Genomic DNA, 16,897 nt, shown 5'->3' on the forward strand with positions numbered 1-16,897 from the left:
CTGGGAGGGGAAGCAGGCTAATGAACTGGCCAGAACTGAGTGGGGTTTCGATAGGTGTACCCATTCCAGACTGGCGTCCACATGGCACTGGCAAAACACATATGCCTCTTTGAGTGTAAACCTTTCATTCCTCCCCCTTTTTTCCTTTCATTCTCCCTCTCCTCCTTATCCCTCTTCATGTCTCTCTCCATCGCTTTCTTCTGGTTATTTTCATTCCCCCTGGCTTTTTGCCACCATTCTCCCCTTCTCTTTCTCTGTGTCCATCACTACTCTGTTCCTTTCCTTTCCCTGGCTGTCTCTCCCTCTCCCTCTCTGGCTACAATGAGAGCTAATCAGATACCTGAGCTGCTCTGCAAAGCTATTAGCAGCTCCCCACCCCCCTACCCCTCCCTTGGGAAATCAGCAGTGCTGGACAATTAGGCTTTTAGTTGGAACTCAAGATTCTGACACAAACCATAAACAACCTGAGCCCTGGATGCTGTTCTCCAGCAAGGTGGGTGCTGCAGGGACCGGCCCGTCCTCCAGGAGAAGATTCAGGTAGATGTACACCTGGCTGCACAGGTTATTGCCACAGTTGGTTCCATCCAGCAAGAGGGCTCCTTGTGGACTGAACAGCTATGGAGCAGCATGAGACTAGGAAAGCCTGGCTTAGAGGATGAGAAGAGAAGGAGCTGCCTATGTATCTGCCTTACTCAGTTCAGGCTCCTTTCCATACCCTGCTGTCTCCCCACCCCCTGTATTGGAGGAGGGGGAGCAGCCCCTCCTGAAGGACTGCAGGGGAAGGTTTGTGTTGTTTGTTTCAGAGAATTCTCTCTCTTGCTCTGGTAGCAGAGCACACCCCTCCTGCTGCTGGATCTATGAGCTGTGTGTGTGTTTTGTAATTAAGCAGTTAATTGCACTGGAGTTTTTGATTAGCTTTGGGGGATGGTGATGTTCTAGCAGGATGAGATGTTGTGTACAGTTCAGAATCATTTACAGAAATTGGAGCTAATTTTGCTGTCTGTGCTTATTACTGCATTAATTTAATTTGGGTTGCTTTTAGCTCATTAACACATCTAATTAATTCGTTGACATCACTATTAAGATGTCTCTTTGAAATTGGCGTCTCCAGATAATCAGGATGGAAGAGGCTGACAGATCAGGCGCGAAGCTGACTGGGAAAATGGGAGAAAAAAAAAAGACAACTAATGAATTTTCCATCAGAATCGCATGGTTTGTCAGAGTTGCTATGAGAGAGGCAGAGACAGAGCTAGCGAGACAGAGGGAGGGTGTGAGAGCAAGACAGACTTCAGTTATTTAAAAATATGATATTTGTTATGAAGGCAAACAAGACACACCAGGCCAATAAATATTCTTCAATGAATGCACATCAAGACTTCATATTCGATAGTTAATTTTCTAATCTTGTCTCCTCATTTTTCTGTGGCACTGCTTTTGGCCGTAACTTTTTTTTGTCTCATTGGTATCATTTTTTGTAATAACGACGCTTGGTGCTTTCAGCAGACAGATTGCCTGGAATGCCTTACTAGATTCCCCTTTCCAATTGCAAGTTGACACCCTGATTACAGATCCCCGGTTGACTGAGGCTGCTTAGTTCTATGCTACATCGCTTGTTGGTGAGTTTGATTTTAGTTGTAACTACACTGGAAAATAAACGTCTGGAGTAAGATGTGACCTGGCCTAGTAGTCCGGTGGCTGGGTCATGAATGAAGGGTAATGAGCAGTGACCATGCACTGAGTTGGCAGTGGGGTTTTGTAGCTGCTGGAGGAGCACAGATATTACAGCGAGAGGCACAGGATAAGACTCGAGGCATAAATCAGTGTTGGGCCCAGTGGGATTTCACCTCCTTGTTATTGATCCGCAAAAGAAGGAAAATGTCTTGTCAATAAAATTCACAGGTGGTAGTAAATGGGGAGGAGTTGGGGACAGAGAAATAATGCAAAGGACGGTAAGAAATGTGAGCAGGACTAGCTAACTGTTTTCAGCAGGGAACCCTGGCAGTGAATACATCTCGCAGCAAGTATTCCAGACCGCGTGTGAGGACAGTGAGAGGAATGAGCCAGTTGGGCGCGAGTTTCCAACACAAACATGGGCAATGCAATCTGGGGCTGCATCTGCCGAGATATCAATTCCATGGGGGGGCAGGGAAATAATGGTGCCTCTGTATCTGGCTGTGGCTGTGCTAGACAGCTCAGTATTAGAAATATGGAGTCAAATGGGATGGAGTTCGAGGGTGGAGACAAAGTGGGTAGAGAAGAGCAACCAACCTGACTCCGGACAGAGGTCAAAGGGACACAAGCACATGCTTAAAACGAACCCTATGCATTAAGTGCTGCTTCCCTGAGTCAGGGCCGCTGTTAGGGAGCCAGAGGAGAGATTTCTGAGGAAAGGGGTTGCTAAGCAGGGACATAACCAGCTATACATTCAAACACCAGAAAAAGAGAGACATTCTTGAAGGTGGCACAAGAAGGGTGGGGGAAGCAGGAAGGCTAGACATGGAAGTTCAGGTTGATTATCAGGACTATGGGATCTATTGGACTGAGGCCTGGTCATTCAGGGGAAGTGGTGGAAGCTCCAGTGTTTGGGCTATTTAAAACAAGACTGGACAAAGCATGACTGCTGACATGTGGGGGATTGAACCAGGGACTTCCTGAGCTAAAACCATGAGCTGCTACAACCTGAATTAATCCTCGTGCAGTGGGAGCTATACCAACGTAGCCCCTCTGAAGATCAGCAACCCACATTCACCAGCGGGTTACAAAAGAACTAGGAAATACCATCGGCCCCTCTCTCTGCACAGGCAGGAGGATGACCTACGCAGGCTAATAAAACATTTCCATCTCAGAGGCCCACTCCTGAGAGGTGCTGCATAAACGCAGCTCCCGCGAATGTCAGCAGAGGCTCAGAGCCCTCAGGAGGCAGACCCCCCAATACCTATCATTCTCTTGTTATTTAATTTGGATTTTCAAAAAGGTCCCCCATCCACTGCTTGGTATTGCCGTCTTGTGTCTTGCTCCCAGTTCTGCTGCCTTGCTCTCAAGCCAGCCCGGGTCTGGGACAGAGTCAGCAGCAATATGATCCGCCATCAGCATCCCTTGGAATGATTGTAACGGGGTTCAGCTTTAAGAGGAGCATGTGTGTGGGCGTGTGTCACAGATTATCCCTAAATAACAGGAAGAAAATACGCCCTCCCTTCCCATCCACATGCTCTGTCACACGGGGGATAGATACAGGGGACAGACCAGTCTTCCTAAACCCCATCTAATGAATTCAATACAGATGTTTTATTTGCTTTGATGGAGAGTATCTTTATTTTGAGGAAGCATGTTCTGGGCACTTAATAGCATGAAGGCTCTAAAAAGGGACAAAGCCCTCCTGGCAGGGGTAGAATTAGAATGGAGAAAACAGGGGATTTTTGCTTGTGGTGACTGACCTGATGTGTCTACACTGATTCCTAAGATCACTGATTTTTTTTTAAAGCATTTCTCAAGTTGTGGCAGAAGAGCTCGCTCTGGAGACAGAGGTAATTTCAGAGCAGCCCTGGACAGAATCTGATTCCATGGTTAAAGTTGGAGGGCAGTGCTTTTGTTCTCATTTTCTAAGCATCTGATGTAAAAATCAGCTCATTGCCTGATTGCTGAACCCTGACAGACCCTCCGGCTCCAGGGAAATCCCATGGCCTCATCAGATTCATCGTCCATTTGCCCTTTTCAGAATGCAAAATCCAAACAGAGCAAGCAATTTCCTATCGGGGTCCCTCCACACAAAGGACTGCAGGCCAGCATTTCCTTGTTCATAGTATAGGGCTGCTGAATGGAAACCGGGGAGCGGAGAGCTCCGCATGTAGAATGGGGAATCAAGAAAGGGGGCAATTGGAAGCTCCATGCTCATGATATTAGGTGTGGGGGACTGAAAGTGGGAATGTGAGAAGTCAAAGCTCAATATACAGAGCAGGTGTGGGGGGAGGATAGCAGAGCAAGGGCTGAGGATGTGACAAGGACTAGGAAGGTGAGCACTCTTACAATATTGGGAGGGTGGGATGGTGCGGTGGGGAGATGACAGGAGAGGCAAGACCTCCATGCTCCAGAGATTGGGAGGGAGATGACTGTGAGCACTGCATATGGGGCAGGATAAGATTGGTATGTGCCTGTCCAGCAAGGATGCTGTGGCCAAGGTTTTCAATCCTTGGAGCCTAAAGTCCGACTCCTACGTCCATATTTGGGCAGCTGTCTGATTTTCAAAGGTCGGTAGGATTGAGAGAGCACTCAGCACTGTTCAGAATCAGGCCGGTGTTTAAATCTGGTCTCAGGAGTCTGACTGTAGGCTTCCAGTTTTGACCGTCTTGGCTGTTGCCTTTAAGAGAGCCAGCAGTGGCACGGACCAGGCAGTCAAATAAATCCCTGACCTGGCTGGGGTGCAGGCCGTGTGAGCTCAGAGGCTGCAGTGAAGGTCTGTTTGTTCCAGTCTCCTGGGTTGTGTCCAAGTGGTAGCTGCTTCCGCCTCCTATACCAAATCGGGGCCGTCACACGGTGAAAGGGAACTCTCTGTGTGCCGGGTATAGAGGGGAGGGGCAATAAACTGAGCTCTGCGCCATTGGGATAGGTGGATGTGGCCTGTATATCATCGGTGTTGGAGGGAGTTAACCAATAGTGAGGTATCACAGGGTAAAGAAGCTAGTGGCTATCTTTAGGGTATCCAAGGCCTTACAAATGAGTTAAATCAGACTTAAACACAGCATGAACCTGGCTGTACTCAAATGGTGTTTGCACGCTGGTTAGCCTCATGGACTCTGCCCTGCCACCGCGTGTTTAAGTAGGACTGGTGGGAATATGGGAAGTGTTATCTGGGAAAAAATTCAAATGAAATGAAAAACTGGGTGCTTGTTTTGCAGCAATATTTATGTGGCCTGTGGCATCAGAAATTCTCCTAGTCTTTAGGCTTCCCCTTTCCCCATTTCCTGTCAACTTTCCTCCAGTAAATATTTTCATTGTTTTCTTTTTATGGGAGCGACAAAAGAGCAAGGCCCAAATTCTGCTCTCAGTTATAACAGAGTAACCCCATTGAAGCTGATGGTGTTAGTGTAGATTTACACTGGAGTAAAGGAAGAGAATTTGGCTTGAGAGGTTTAAGAAGATTGGGCCAGATTCCTGTTTCTGTAACACTGGTGTAAATCCACTGAACTCACAGGCTAGGTTGTTTGATGTTTCAGAGGAGTTGCTCCAGATTTGCACCAGTGAGACTGAGAGAAGCATCTGGCTCAGTGTCTCTTAATACAGCTGGAAGTTTATCTAACATGCAATACCTTTGTTAGTTGCGTATGAAAAGGTGATTTAATTCACTGTTGAGTGTAGGTTAGTCTGAAATAATTATGTATCTCTTCCAGCTGACACCATTTCAGCCCCTTGATTTTTATCCCAGCTGCTGTCTTCCATCCAACTTTCCACTCTCTCCTTCTTTTCTCTTTCTTTGGAGAAGGAAGTTGAGGATCAAATCCCCTTTTCACTCCCAAAGAGAATGTTCACTAAAGAGTAATAATGTTGTGTGTGTGTGTGTGTGGTAAATCAGTTTGGAGGGGCCACACAGTCAAATGGGCTTGGAAGTTGAATTTGCTCTGGGAGAGGATTGCTCCTGTGGGTCAGGGATGGAGGGACAGTGTCTGAAGGACCTTGGGACTGAATAAACATGGAGAGTGAATTACCCGGATGCTCCGGAAGAGGATTCTACCTCCTGACTAGCTATGTTCAAGTGGAGGGGGAGGAGGAGAAATTTCCTGAGAATAGCAATATGAGAGTTTCACCAAATCCTCACCGCAATAAAAAATTTAAACTGATCTTTCACTTTGAGCACCCCTCAGCCGGCCTCACCCCACCATGAGGGTTGGGACAGCTTAGCCTAATACTAAACTGAAATTTCCATCCCAGAAAGAGAAGTTTGTTCTTTTTTATTCAGTTTTATTCAAAGGAAGAATATTAGAAACTCCGCTCTTTAGCACTTCATTAAACACTTTAGTTTAATAACATCCTCCAGGGAATTCCAATTCAGATCACGTGAGCCGGGAGTAAACAGCTGCATCAATTAACCCCATAGTCTCTTGGGTGCTATTAGAAGGTGAGATACCCTTAGAAAGTGCATATGCCTGCAATTAGGCTTAAAATACTTATGTGTCAATAGCTTCACTTATTTGTGTTCTCTCCTATTGATCTTGCTTATGTTTTCCACATTAAATGGTCTTTCTTACTTCATCAATAAATTAGGTGCTGTTTAGATTTATTAACTTTTTTTTCTATTATGCTCCATAAACTGCTGGGCTTCTGGCTCCAGCCCCAACTGAGGTTTGGGGGCTCCAATCTTCTTGACTGGCAAATCTGTCTCACTGTTATTACAGGAACAGGGTTAAACAGCAGTGAGAAGTCAGGGAAATCTAAGGCCTAGATTAATGTTGTTAGCATTCATCCAAAAAGGCCATTCGGTGTTCAGAGCTGGGTTTGCTTGGTGTACTTCATTGTTAATGGCTTCACTATTTTCTTCTTAGTCCAGATCTGGGGATGGCTTGTTTTTGGAACCTGAAAACTTAACAGAAAGACGGTGTTGTGAAATTCCTGGCTTTGAGAGCATGTTGCTCAGTTGAGAAGTTTGCTTGGGCCTGCATGTGGGGCTAATTCCACAGGCCTGTAATAGAGTACATTAGTGCAGTGTTTCTCAACAACCAGTCTCTGGACTGGCACTGGTCCCTGAGATCTCCCCGACACAGTTTAGGAACAAGGCAGCAAGCCAGTTCCTGGTATCAAAAGGGCTAGCTCATTACAGAAGCAGCTTTGCCTTTCCTGCAATTGACACCACCTCATCTATTGTTGGGAGTGGGCTATATCCACCCTGATCGAATTGGCCCTGTCAGCACTGGTTCTCCACTTGTGAGGTAACTCCCTTCTCTTCATGTGTCAGTATATTTATGTCTGCATCTGTAACTTTCACTCCATGCATCTGAAGAAGTGAGGTTTTTACCCACGAAAGCTTATGCTCAAATAAATCTGTTAGTCTTTAAGGTGCCACCGGACTCCTTGTTTGTTGTGTGTTAGTGAACATCATGCCCACCTAACTCCTAGTCCACGGGATGGCCCTTATTTGCTGCTGTATTGCCCACATCCCATATGAAGTCAATACAGGACACACTTTCTCCCAAAGCCTTCAGCAGCAGTCACACAAAGGGGTTATCCATTGGATACAAATTGTGATTGTGGACAACACACACAACTCTGTGCAGGGCACTGTCCCTCAGATATAGATTTGGTCCTGTATTTTTCATTGGATTGTCCTATATTCCCGGCAGTCACCCTATGACGTTTACTGGAAAATACGGTGATCCCGTTTCCCAGGGGCTGACATAGAGCTCTCTCTCAACCAAAACAGTGTCAGCTCATGAACGAGGCTGTGATCTGTGAATTTTGGGGGTTGATGATACAGCGCAGAAGGCTTTTATCTTCCCTCTCTGTTACGTCTCCTGGGAGAGTCTGTAAGACATGGGGTCCCTTGGAATCATTACAGGAAGCTGCTGTTTTCCGTTGGAAGCTGTTACAACTACGACAGGACGTACGCTGTGGGTGATTCAGAAAGGCGTGTGGGGAGGTTTTCTCACCCATGCATTTGCTTCCCTCCCTTCTGTTGTAGAAAGACCTAAAGTTTCAGGAGGAACCTTGGTGCCATAAATATGAAGACAGAACTGGTCAGGGGGAAAAGGGGAGAAATTCGGGGGGTGGGGGGGAATCAGTTTTTCCCCCTGTTTTTTCAAAATTTTAAATTTCAAACCTTTTAAATCCAAATTTATTATTATTTATTGTGGCAACATCTAGGCGCTCTGGTCACGGACCGGGACTCCATTGTGCCAGGTGCTGTACAAACACAGAACAAAAAGACGCCCCCCTCCGCCCCAGAAGCACCAAGGAAGACATTTTGTGAAAATTTCATGGAAATGTTTCCCCGATTGCTTTTTATTTTGAAATTTCATTGAAATTTTGAAATTTGAAAAATGTTAACCAGCTCTGCTTGAAGACTTGCTGACACCTCAGGTGAAAGGTTTTACATTCTATTCCATTTAGAAGCAATTCAACCAATAATTTGCATATATTTTTCATTTCTCATCCTTGATTTTTCCATACAAAATTAAGGGACCTCTGGGGTATAATTAGGAATAATGGCTGAAATCAAGTAAAGGAAAATATAGGCTGATTACCATGAAAAGTTTCCCAAAAGATTCTCAAACTGGGCTATAGGCACACCCCGATTTAGGCTTACTTTGGTTTTACAGGTAAAGGATAGAACAGCTGATACAAAGTTTCATCTCTGAGCGGGCTCTTCTAACCACTAGGAGCATGGCAGGCACATGTCAGTACATGTGCGACAGTCCATAATGCATTAACCTTTTAGTTTCTGGATGACTTCAATGTGGAAATAACATCACAAATTGAGTATTAGAATTCCTAGCAAGGAGTAAGCAGCAGCAAAATTGGAACTCTGTGTCTAAGTTTTTGTATATGCAAAAACTGTGATTTGTACACCACCACAACTGCCTAACTACTCTCGTGCTATTTACAAATGCAGTTTGCGCCGGTAACAACATAGTTATAAAACAAACTGTGCATGTAAAACCATCGACATAAAAAATTACAGAAACAAAATCTCTCTTTCTCCTCACCAGAGCTTCCCTCACCATTGCATCTAAAGTACTTTTAAATGGCACCGTTTTCAAAGGGGCCTCTTTTTAGCTTCCAATTTTGTGCCTGCAAACAAATTTGGCAGTAATCAGTTACTGGCACAAACAATAACACATAGATGCTTAACCATTTGATTGCGCCTGCAGGTAGTTAGACTCCTCTGTTATATCATTTGTCGGCCATTGATTTTTTGCCTGCAGTTTTGTGTCTATGATTGATTGGGGGTGCAAAAATTATGGGTTTAGGATTTGAAGCTTGTGTGACGGTTAAACCCCCCAGAGCTACTCTATTGCCGGCAACACCATTCAGTGACATGTTCCTCAGAAAGGCCCCAGTCCTACAACTGAATCCATGCGGCAAGGCCTTTGCACTGGCTTGGTACCCCATTGAAGTGGAAGGGTCTGCACACAAGCACAAGAGTCTGCTCCTGTGGCTCTGATTATGGGATTGGGGCCCAGGGGCAGGCCAGTGTTAATCCAGACCTTTCACCTGAACACACATTGGTGGTTTCTAAGCGCTAAGAATGGCTCCTTGCCACGAGAACTTTCAGGACGTTGTGGAGAAAAATGGGTGCTGCTTGCTTTCAATGCGCTGAAGTGGAGGCAAATTTCAATCTAATAATGTAAAGCAGCAATAACCATTATAATTAATTTATACAAAAGACATTATAAAATTACACTTGATGCATTCAAATCCCATCCAGGAGCAGTGCTCGTTTTCTAGTTAAGCTATGACTGTGCTAAGATAGATGGGGAAAGAGGTATTTCAATATTTCTTATAATTTTATATTCTTTCTAATTTCTCTCATGCTAATTTCATTATGCAACACAGTCAGTGCTGTGATGTAATTATCGAAAAGTAATTTTGCAATAAATGGATTTAAATGTGTTCAAGTCCATTGTAAATTCAATCTCTTGGTAAAGGTGGATTGAGCAGGCGGGAAGAAGGGTGCAGAGATGTTGCTGGGTGAAAGCTGAGAAGTCGTGTACATCCCATGTCAGGGATCTAATTACACCAACTAATAACATCCACTTCAGATGGAAACTGATCACAGAGCTGTCCTCCCTCCCCCCGGACGTGCAAAGGAGCTTCCTTCAGAGTGCACTCCAAACCTCACAGCAGCACTTACTCACTGAGGGTAACTGAGCCACATTGGCAAATGCATTTGAGCTCTGGTCCTGCAATCAGAACCTCTCGCTCCATGGACTTCAATGGGATTCTACATGGGCATCCGGTCCCCCTATCCAGATCCAATTGTAAAGTCAAGGCCTTTGACGGTGAGCAATTTGGCAGAAGGGCATGTGCCTTGCAGAGGGTATCTCCAGTTCCTAGAACAATGGAGTGCTGATCCTGATTGGGAAGAAGGACGTTCTCAAGCATAAGACATGGAGCTGAGCCCTGGGAGACGGGTGCTCTATTCCCAGCTCTGCCAGAGATTTCCTGTGTGGGCTGGGGCAAGTCCTCCCTTTGCCCAACTTTCTACATCTGTACAATAAAGATAAAAATGCTTCTCCAGCTCACCAGCAACATGAAGGGGGACCAATGCACTTTACATCCATTGCCAAGATGGAAGGTGCCATTGTAATCATAATATAAAATTATTACGGAAAATGCCCCTATTACGTGGTCACCCAGCATTTCATAAGATCCACAAGATCCAAGTAGCGTTTCATTAGACAACATTAGGCTTCAGATGGGAAAGTGACACATTTCACAAAGCAGGACTTGCAGTGTGCATTAAATGGAGGACAAAATCATTGGAGGGTTCATGGCCTCTTCTGCACCTGTTTATCAGATGCCACAATCCATCCTAAGGGAGAACGCTGGGAGAAAATAAAAGCGACTTTCTTTTGGTGACAGAGCTTTGCCTAAGGAAAGAACCAGCTCAAATTCAAAGAGAAAAGGAGTCAGGAATGCTCACAAGGCAAAGAAATCAGAAGTAAAGGAAGAGTATTTGCGGCATCTGGACATTAACTGATACGCTGTAGATGGCACAAAATAGATGGAGTGTCTTTATGTCTGCTGCAGTGCCCAAATGACCACTTCTCTTCCTTGTTACCCCTCCTCCAGACCTCAGTCTAGTCTCCCCAGCTATTGTTGTAGCTCTCATTTGTGCCATGGCTACTACTGGAATGTGAGCTCTTTGGGGCCGAGACAGAGGCTTCCTCTGGGTTTGGAAAGATCCTAGTACCACTGCCATATTAATAATAATAATGTTGCCTGACAGTAATCAATGTGTTTGTGCAGAGGAGGTGAATATTTAGAGACAATGACATTCACAAGTGTTTTCCCTGGGTACAGAGACGAATTTGCATCTGAGAGCTTCATTTCATTTGTGGACAGGGTCCCAGTTTAGGCTGAGAAGAAGCTCTGTTTAGATTACTGAGGAACCTGACTTCACTGGAGACTTGACTCATAAACTCTGCTGCGCAAGTCTTTGCTGGAGCAGCCATCTCTGCCAAGCACCAAAATTCTCAATTATAGACCAAATTGAATTTACAATTTGCTTTTGGGCAATGTGTAAATTGCCACTTCATTGATTATTAATGAAGTGCTAATTGCTCTCTGCAACCAATTTTCATGCAAATGATACTAGTGGTATTTGCACAGTCTTGCAATTTACAGTTTTACATTTGCAGTGCCCCGGTGTAAGGATGAAAAGAGGTGGCAGCGTGTTCAAAAAGAAAAGAAAAAAAGAAAAATGTTAAAACTTTCAGTAGCAAAATAGCACTATTTCTTTTTGCCAACTGCTTTCTTTCTATTGATTGCGACCACGTCAGCGTTGACAGGGTTTGTTCTGAATTTAACAGGATCCCACAGCAGATGTAAACAAGACTAGAGGCATTTGCAGCAATTTTTGCTGGTGAGGCAAGTGTCTAAATTTGCTTGTGAAGCCACTGGTGCTAAGGCTGCCTGCATTACCAATTCAAGAAGCGGATGCTTTTCTCAGTGACAAATGATGCCGTGTTGTGTTGCGAATCAAGAGTGGGCAGCTACTGAGCTGTTCTGGCTCAAAGCTCCTCTTTGAAATAATGCCTCCTGTAGGTGTACAGGGTTAGGGCCTGAACACGTGTTCATCTACCTGCCGTTCTTGTGAATCCTCAGTGCTTCTACCCTCCTGTGCTAAACTCCTGTGGTAAAATGACCATTTCCTTAAACAGGCCCTTGTTAGCCAACACATAAGCATAGTGCATGCCACTATAATATTGTATTATACCCAGCACCTGGGCAGTTATGTTCATCAAATTATATTAGGTCTTTCCCACAATGCTGTTCACTCATGTCAAGATGTATATCCCAAAGCATCCTGCAAAGATGAAGTCAGCTTTGGCACTGGGAATATATGAAACCGGTCAAAGACAAGATACATTTTGTTCTGTGTCCAGCCCCACATTAGGAGGTATCTTTACTGGTTTGGAATGTAGTATCCAAACCAGAGATACGGAAAGGTACATCATGGTACCTGAAAATGAAGGTAAAAAGCTGATTGATAAATTTTAGCCTGGGGTGACGTATTGAGTGCGGTTAGCTTGTAAACAGCTATGATATTAATATTGGTAGTTGGCAGTGGGTGGGGGTGTTTTGAAGCATACTTTCTGTGGATGGTCAACGGCATGAGAAACAAGCTTCCTAGGGGACTGGTAAAATATTAACTCTTTTCTTTCTGCACAGTACTGCTGTGTCTCTAATTAGTGACTCTGGCTAAGCTTGGTTATTTGGTCTCTTGAACATCTTTAATATTATACCACAAATGTACTTGAGCAATTGGCTACACATTATACAATATCCCACAATGCCTCTACTTCACGCTAGTGTCACTTAACGCCGTCTTCCATAGTTATATCTTAGCTGATGCTTCAGGGGTACTGGAACAATTTGTAGAGTGGGGGATGCTGAGAGCCATTGAACCAAACCGTAAACCCTGTGTATGATGGAAATCACTTCAAGCCAGGACCCCTTGTTCCAGCACCTATGTGATGCTTTCAGATAGCTCCACACAGGGAAGCTGAACTGCTGGAAGACAAGGGGGTGCATGGAGACCTCACAGTACCTTCCATCTGATTACAAATGTATCTATCTCTTATACTTATATGGGCCCACTACTATAGTATCTGAGCACCTCACAGTCTCTAATGTATTTACCCCCAGAGTTCCCCTGTGAGGTATGGCAGTGCTATGATCCCATTTTGCAGATGGGGAACTAAGGCAGAGAGAGGCTAAGGGTACATCTACATTGCAATGTAAGCCCAGGGTTAGTAGGACTCAAGTTTGCAGACCCTGGATTTGTTAAGCTAGGACTGGAGCATCTACACTCATTTGTAACCCCAGGTTAGGAATGGATGATCTCTGGGTCCCAACTTGGGGCTCCAGCATTTACTCTGCATTATATGGGTCTGAGTCCAACCAACTATATCCCAGTCTTCCTAGCGCCCTCCCAAAATGTGGCCGCTCTAGCCCTTTGTTTGTGGTGCAGTGTGGGGAAACTTGACTGTCCACACTTGATTGTCCAGAGGACAAAGAAAGTCAGCCCGTGGGATTGTGGAATGCTTTTGGCTCAGGGACTCCCAGACAATGGGTCTAGCAGGACTGCGTGTACACTGCAAAGCAATAAGACTTGCACCCTGGGTCCTGGCTTGACTTCGCCTCAGCACCTCCACCCTTGTGGGGTCCTGGGACCCTAGGTCCAAGCCCTGGGACAGTATAATTTGTATGTAGATGGAAGGGAGGTTAGGTTTGAGCCTGAGTTTGAACCCTGGGCTTACATCATTGTGTAGACATACCCTAAGGTCCAGAATCAATGGGAGTGCCAAAATAGCTTTGAAGATCTGAGCCTAAGTGACTTGCCCAAGACCATACAGGAAGCCCATCGGGGAAGTAAGGAATTGAACCTCAGTCTCCTGATTCCCTGGCGAGTGCTCTCATCACTGGGCCCTCCATTCCCTCGTCTGTGTTTGAAGGAAAGCCCAATAGCGTTCAGTATTTCAGCAGGCCTCAATGAAGTTAGTTGATACTGAGTAAGTGCTATAGCACCCTGGAAGTGGCCCAGAGATTGGCAGAGTGAGGTGGGAAGCTGGATGGTGTCATGTCAGCTGTGGGAAAAGGACATTCCAGGTCTCCAAGAGAAGGCTTTCTCCTCTTTAATTCAGAGGCTCAGAAGGTAGCCTTTGGCCATAAGGACCCAGTGATACAGCAAACAGCACAATGAGGGGGAACACAAGTCCCTCTAAGGGGGCATTTTTTCCAGTATGTGTTTTATGGCCATTCTGAGTGGTCTTGTGCAGAATGAACATCCCACCTTCAATGGTCTGCCTGAAGAATGATGGAATGGCAGCAACCAACCTAACTCTGCCTTTCGGTATGTTTGCTCTATAAGCTGGGGCTGTCATTCCCAAGCTCCCAAAGGCAGATTTGTACGAGCAATCATCAAGCTAGCAGGCTAAAAATAGTGTCGCTGTGGTCGCGTGGGCTGTGATGAGCAGCGGGCTAGCCATTTTGTGTACATATGTCTGGTGGGTTTGCACTCCGCAGGGCTAACCTAGTTACCGCTCAAGGCTGCCCATGCTGCTGCAGCTAAACTATGATGTTTAGCCACTAGATCTGTCTGTGAGAGCTGGGAATGACACCCCCAGCTTATGGTGTAGATATAGCCTGTGTGAGGAGAAACGAAGGAAGAGTTTATTGCTGACCTGTAGCCACTGGAGTTTTTATTTTATTATTTATTTGAGAGGCTATTTAAGTTAATAGATTTCTAGATTCTTAAGACCACACGGGACCATTAGATCATCTAGTCTGACCTGTGTAACAGAGGACACAGAATTTTACCCTGTCACCTAGGTACTGAACCCAGTCACTTGTGTTTAGCTAAAGCAGCTCTTCCAGAAAGGCATCCAAACTGGAACTGAAGACATCAAGAGATGGAGAATCCACCACTTCCCTTGGTAGTTGGCTCCAATGGTTAATCACCCTGACTGTTAAACAAAAAATTGTGACTCATTTCTAAATTCAATGTGCCTGGCTTTGACTTCCAGTATCCAGCTCTGTCTTTCTCCACTACATTAAAGGGTGCTGTAGGACCTGATGTTTTCTCCCCATGAAGGGAAGGCACTTATACACTGGCATCAAGTGACTTCTCAATTTTCTTTTTAATAAGCAAATCAGATTGAGCTTTTTCAGCAGCTCACTGTCGGGCATTTGCTCCAGTGTTCAAATCATTTTTGGGAATTCTTTTCTGCACCCTCTCCAATTTTTCAGCATCTTTTTTTAAAAACGTGGACGCCAGAACTGTATGCAGCATTCCAGTGCTGGGCTCACCAATGCTGTGTACAAAGTAAAATCACCGCCCTGCTCCTTCTCACTACTCCTGTTTATACATCCATTCGCCCGTTTTGCCCCAGCATTGCACTGGAAGCTTAGGTTCCATTGCTTGTCCACTCTGACCCCTAAACCTTTTCAGCGTCACTGCTTTCTAGGATACAATCCCGCATTCTGTAGGTCTGGCCTGCATCCCATGTTGCTGCATGCATGACCGTACATTTGGCTGCACCAAAACACATTTTGGTTGAAACGGGCCAGGTTACCACACGATCTGGATCACTCTACGGGGCTGCCCTGTTCTCAGCATTATTTATCACATCACCAATCAGAAGTGATTTTGTATTTACTGCCAGGTCATTGATAAAACTACTGAATAGCAGCGGGCCTCGTACCATTCCCAAGTTAAGCTGGTGGCAGGGGAGAGAGGAATGACTCATGGTCCAAACACACTCAGTGTAGTTCATATTTGTATTGGGGTTACGGGCCAGAATCACATCTGGATATGGGTCTTAGCGTACAGAGCTCTAGTCAGTGGTGGGTTTGTTGTTGCAGGGCTGGGAGTGTTTCTCTTGCTGATATAAGTGAAGGTATTGCAGATGCTTGCTGCTGGTTCTGTGGTTCTACGTGTGGGTTTTTCAGCCGTTTGTCAGTGGTGGTGCTTGGGGAGTTGTCACAGTCGTGCCGGTTGTGTCTATTGTTGCTGTGACTGCAGCTGGTGCTGAGATGCTGTGGTTGTGGCTGGTGCTGGCAATTGTTGCAGGTGCTGCAGAGGCAATTGTGCGACAGCTGCAGGGCTCTCTGCAGCCTCGTTTGGCTGGTGCTGGGATCACTGCAAGTTTTGCCCCCACTGTAGATTGCGCCATGCACTGCTGTTGATGGGGCAGAAAGTGCAGGATCCCTTCCACCAGTCCTTTCCTACCAACCATGTCCTGAGAACTCAGAATTAAACGTGCTGATGGCTGTGAATAGAGAGAGCGTCCTAGGACACCAGGTCACTCTAGGGGGGAGCAGAGAAGTGAGAAGGCAGATGAAGCCTGCTTACCCTTTCCCCGCAAAAAGCAGACGCCAATATGGTCTAACAAGGATGCTGAAGAATCCAGGAGAGGAAAATGTTGTGAAAGAAACACCAGGGAGAGGTTTTCCCAGGGGATCTGCCAGTGCTGCTGTCAGACCTCGCACAGCCACAGTGTGGCAGCCTTTTCAAGTGCACGGCACTTTCGGTCTCTACCATTAAGGGAACCTCCCCCCAAGCCCGACCCTGGAGCCTAGTGTCAAGCCCTGACCGCTGACCCCAACTCACCGATGGTGGGCAATATAAACAAAACCTCTGGATCTCAGTCAAATGCAGCTCCCACTGCAGCCCTGGTAACCTCGTAGCTCATGCCCGGAAATGCAAATGACATCTCCGGGTCTCTCATTGGAGCTTTGCTCGGCTCCCATGTCCCTATACGTGTTCTATTTATAATGCTTCTCGGCCTGATCCGCAGGCCCTTTGGGTTTTGCCTAGAGCTTCTTTCAACGTAGGGCTTCTCTGGCCAGTCAGCAGCATCCTCTGACTCAGAAACCAGCTCTATGTTTAGAGCCCGTCTGGACCATCCTGAGAGCTCAGACCGAGGGGACATTTTCTCTCCTCAGAACTTGGGAAATGTTTAAGCAGGAACACGGCTTAGATGGGGTGTTGCCCACTTCCAGCGTTTGACTGCAGAAGCGCGCACAGAGAGACAGAAAGGGGTAATTGTCAAAGGAAGGCATTGTTGTTTCTAAAGATTACAACAGGACCCTGGGAGCTGAGGCGCTTGGATTCTGCGCCTGGCCCTGTCACTGGTTTGCTGTGTGACCTTGGGTGCATCAAGTCTGAGTCAGTGTATCAATT

The sequence above is a fragment of the Lepidochelys kempii genome, chromosome 10 (genome assembly GCF_965140265.1).
Source record: "Lepidochelys kempii isolate rLepKem1 chromosome 10, rLepKem1.hap2, whole genome shotgun sequence".
Taxonomy (NCBI): Eukaryota; Metazoa; Chordata; order Testudines; family Cheloniidae; genus Lepidochelys; species Lepidochelys kempii.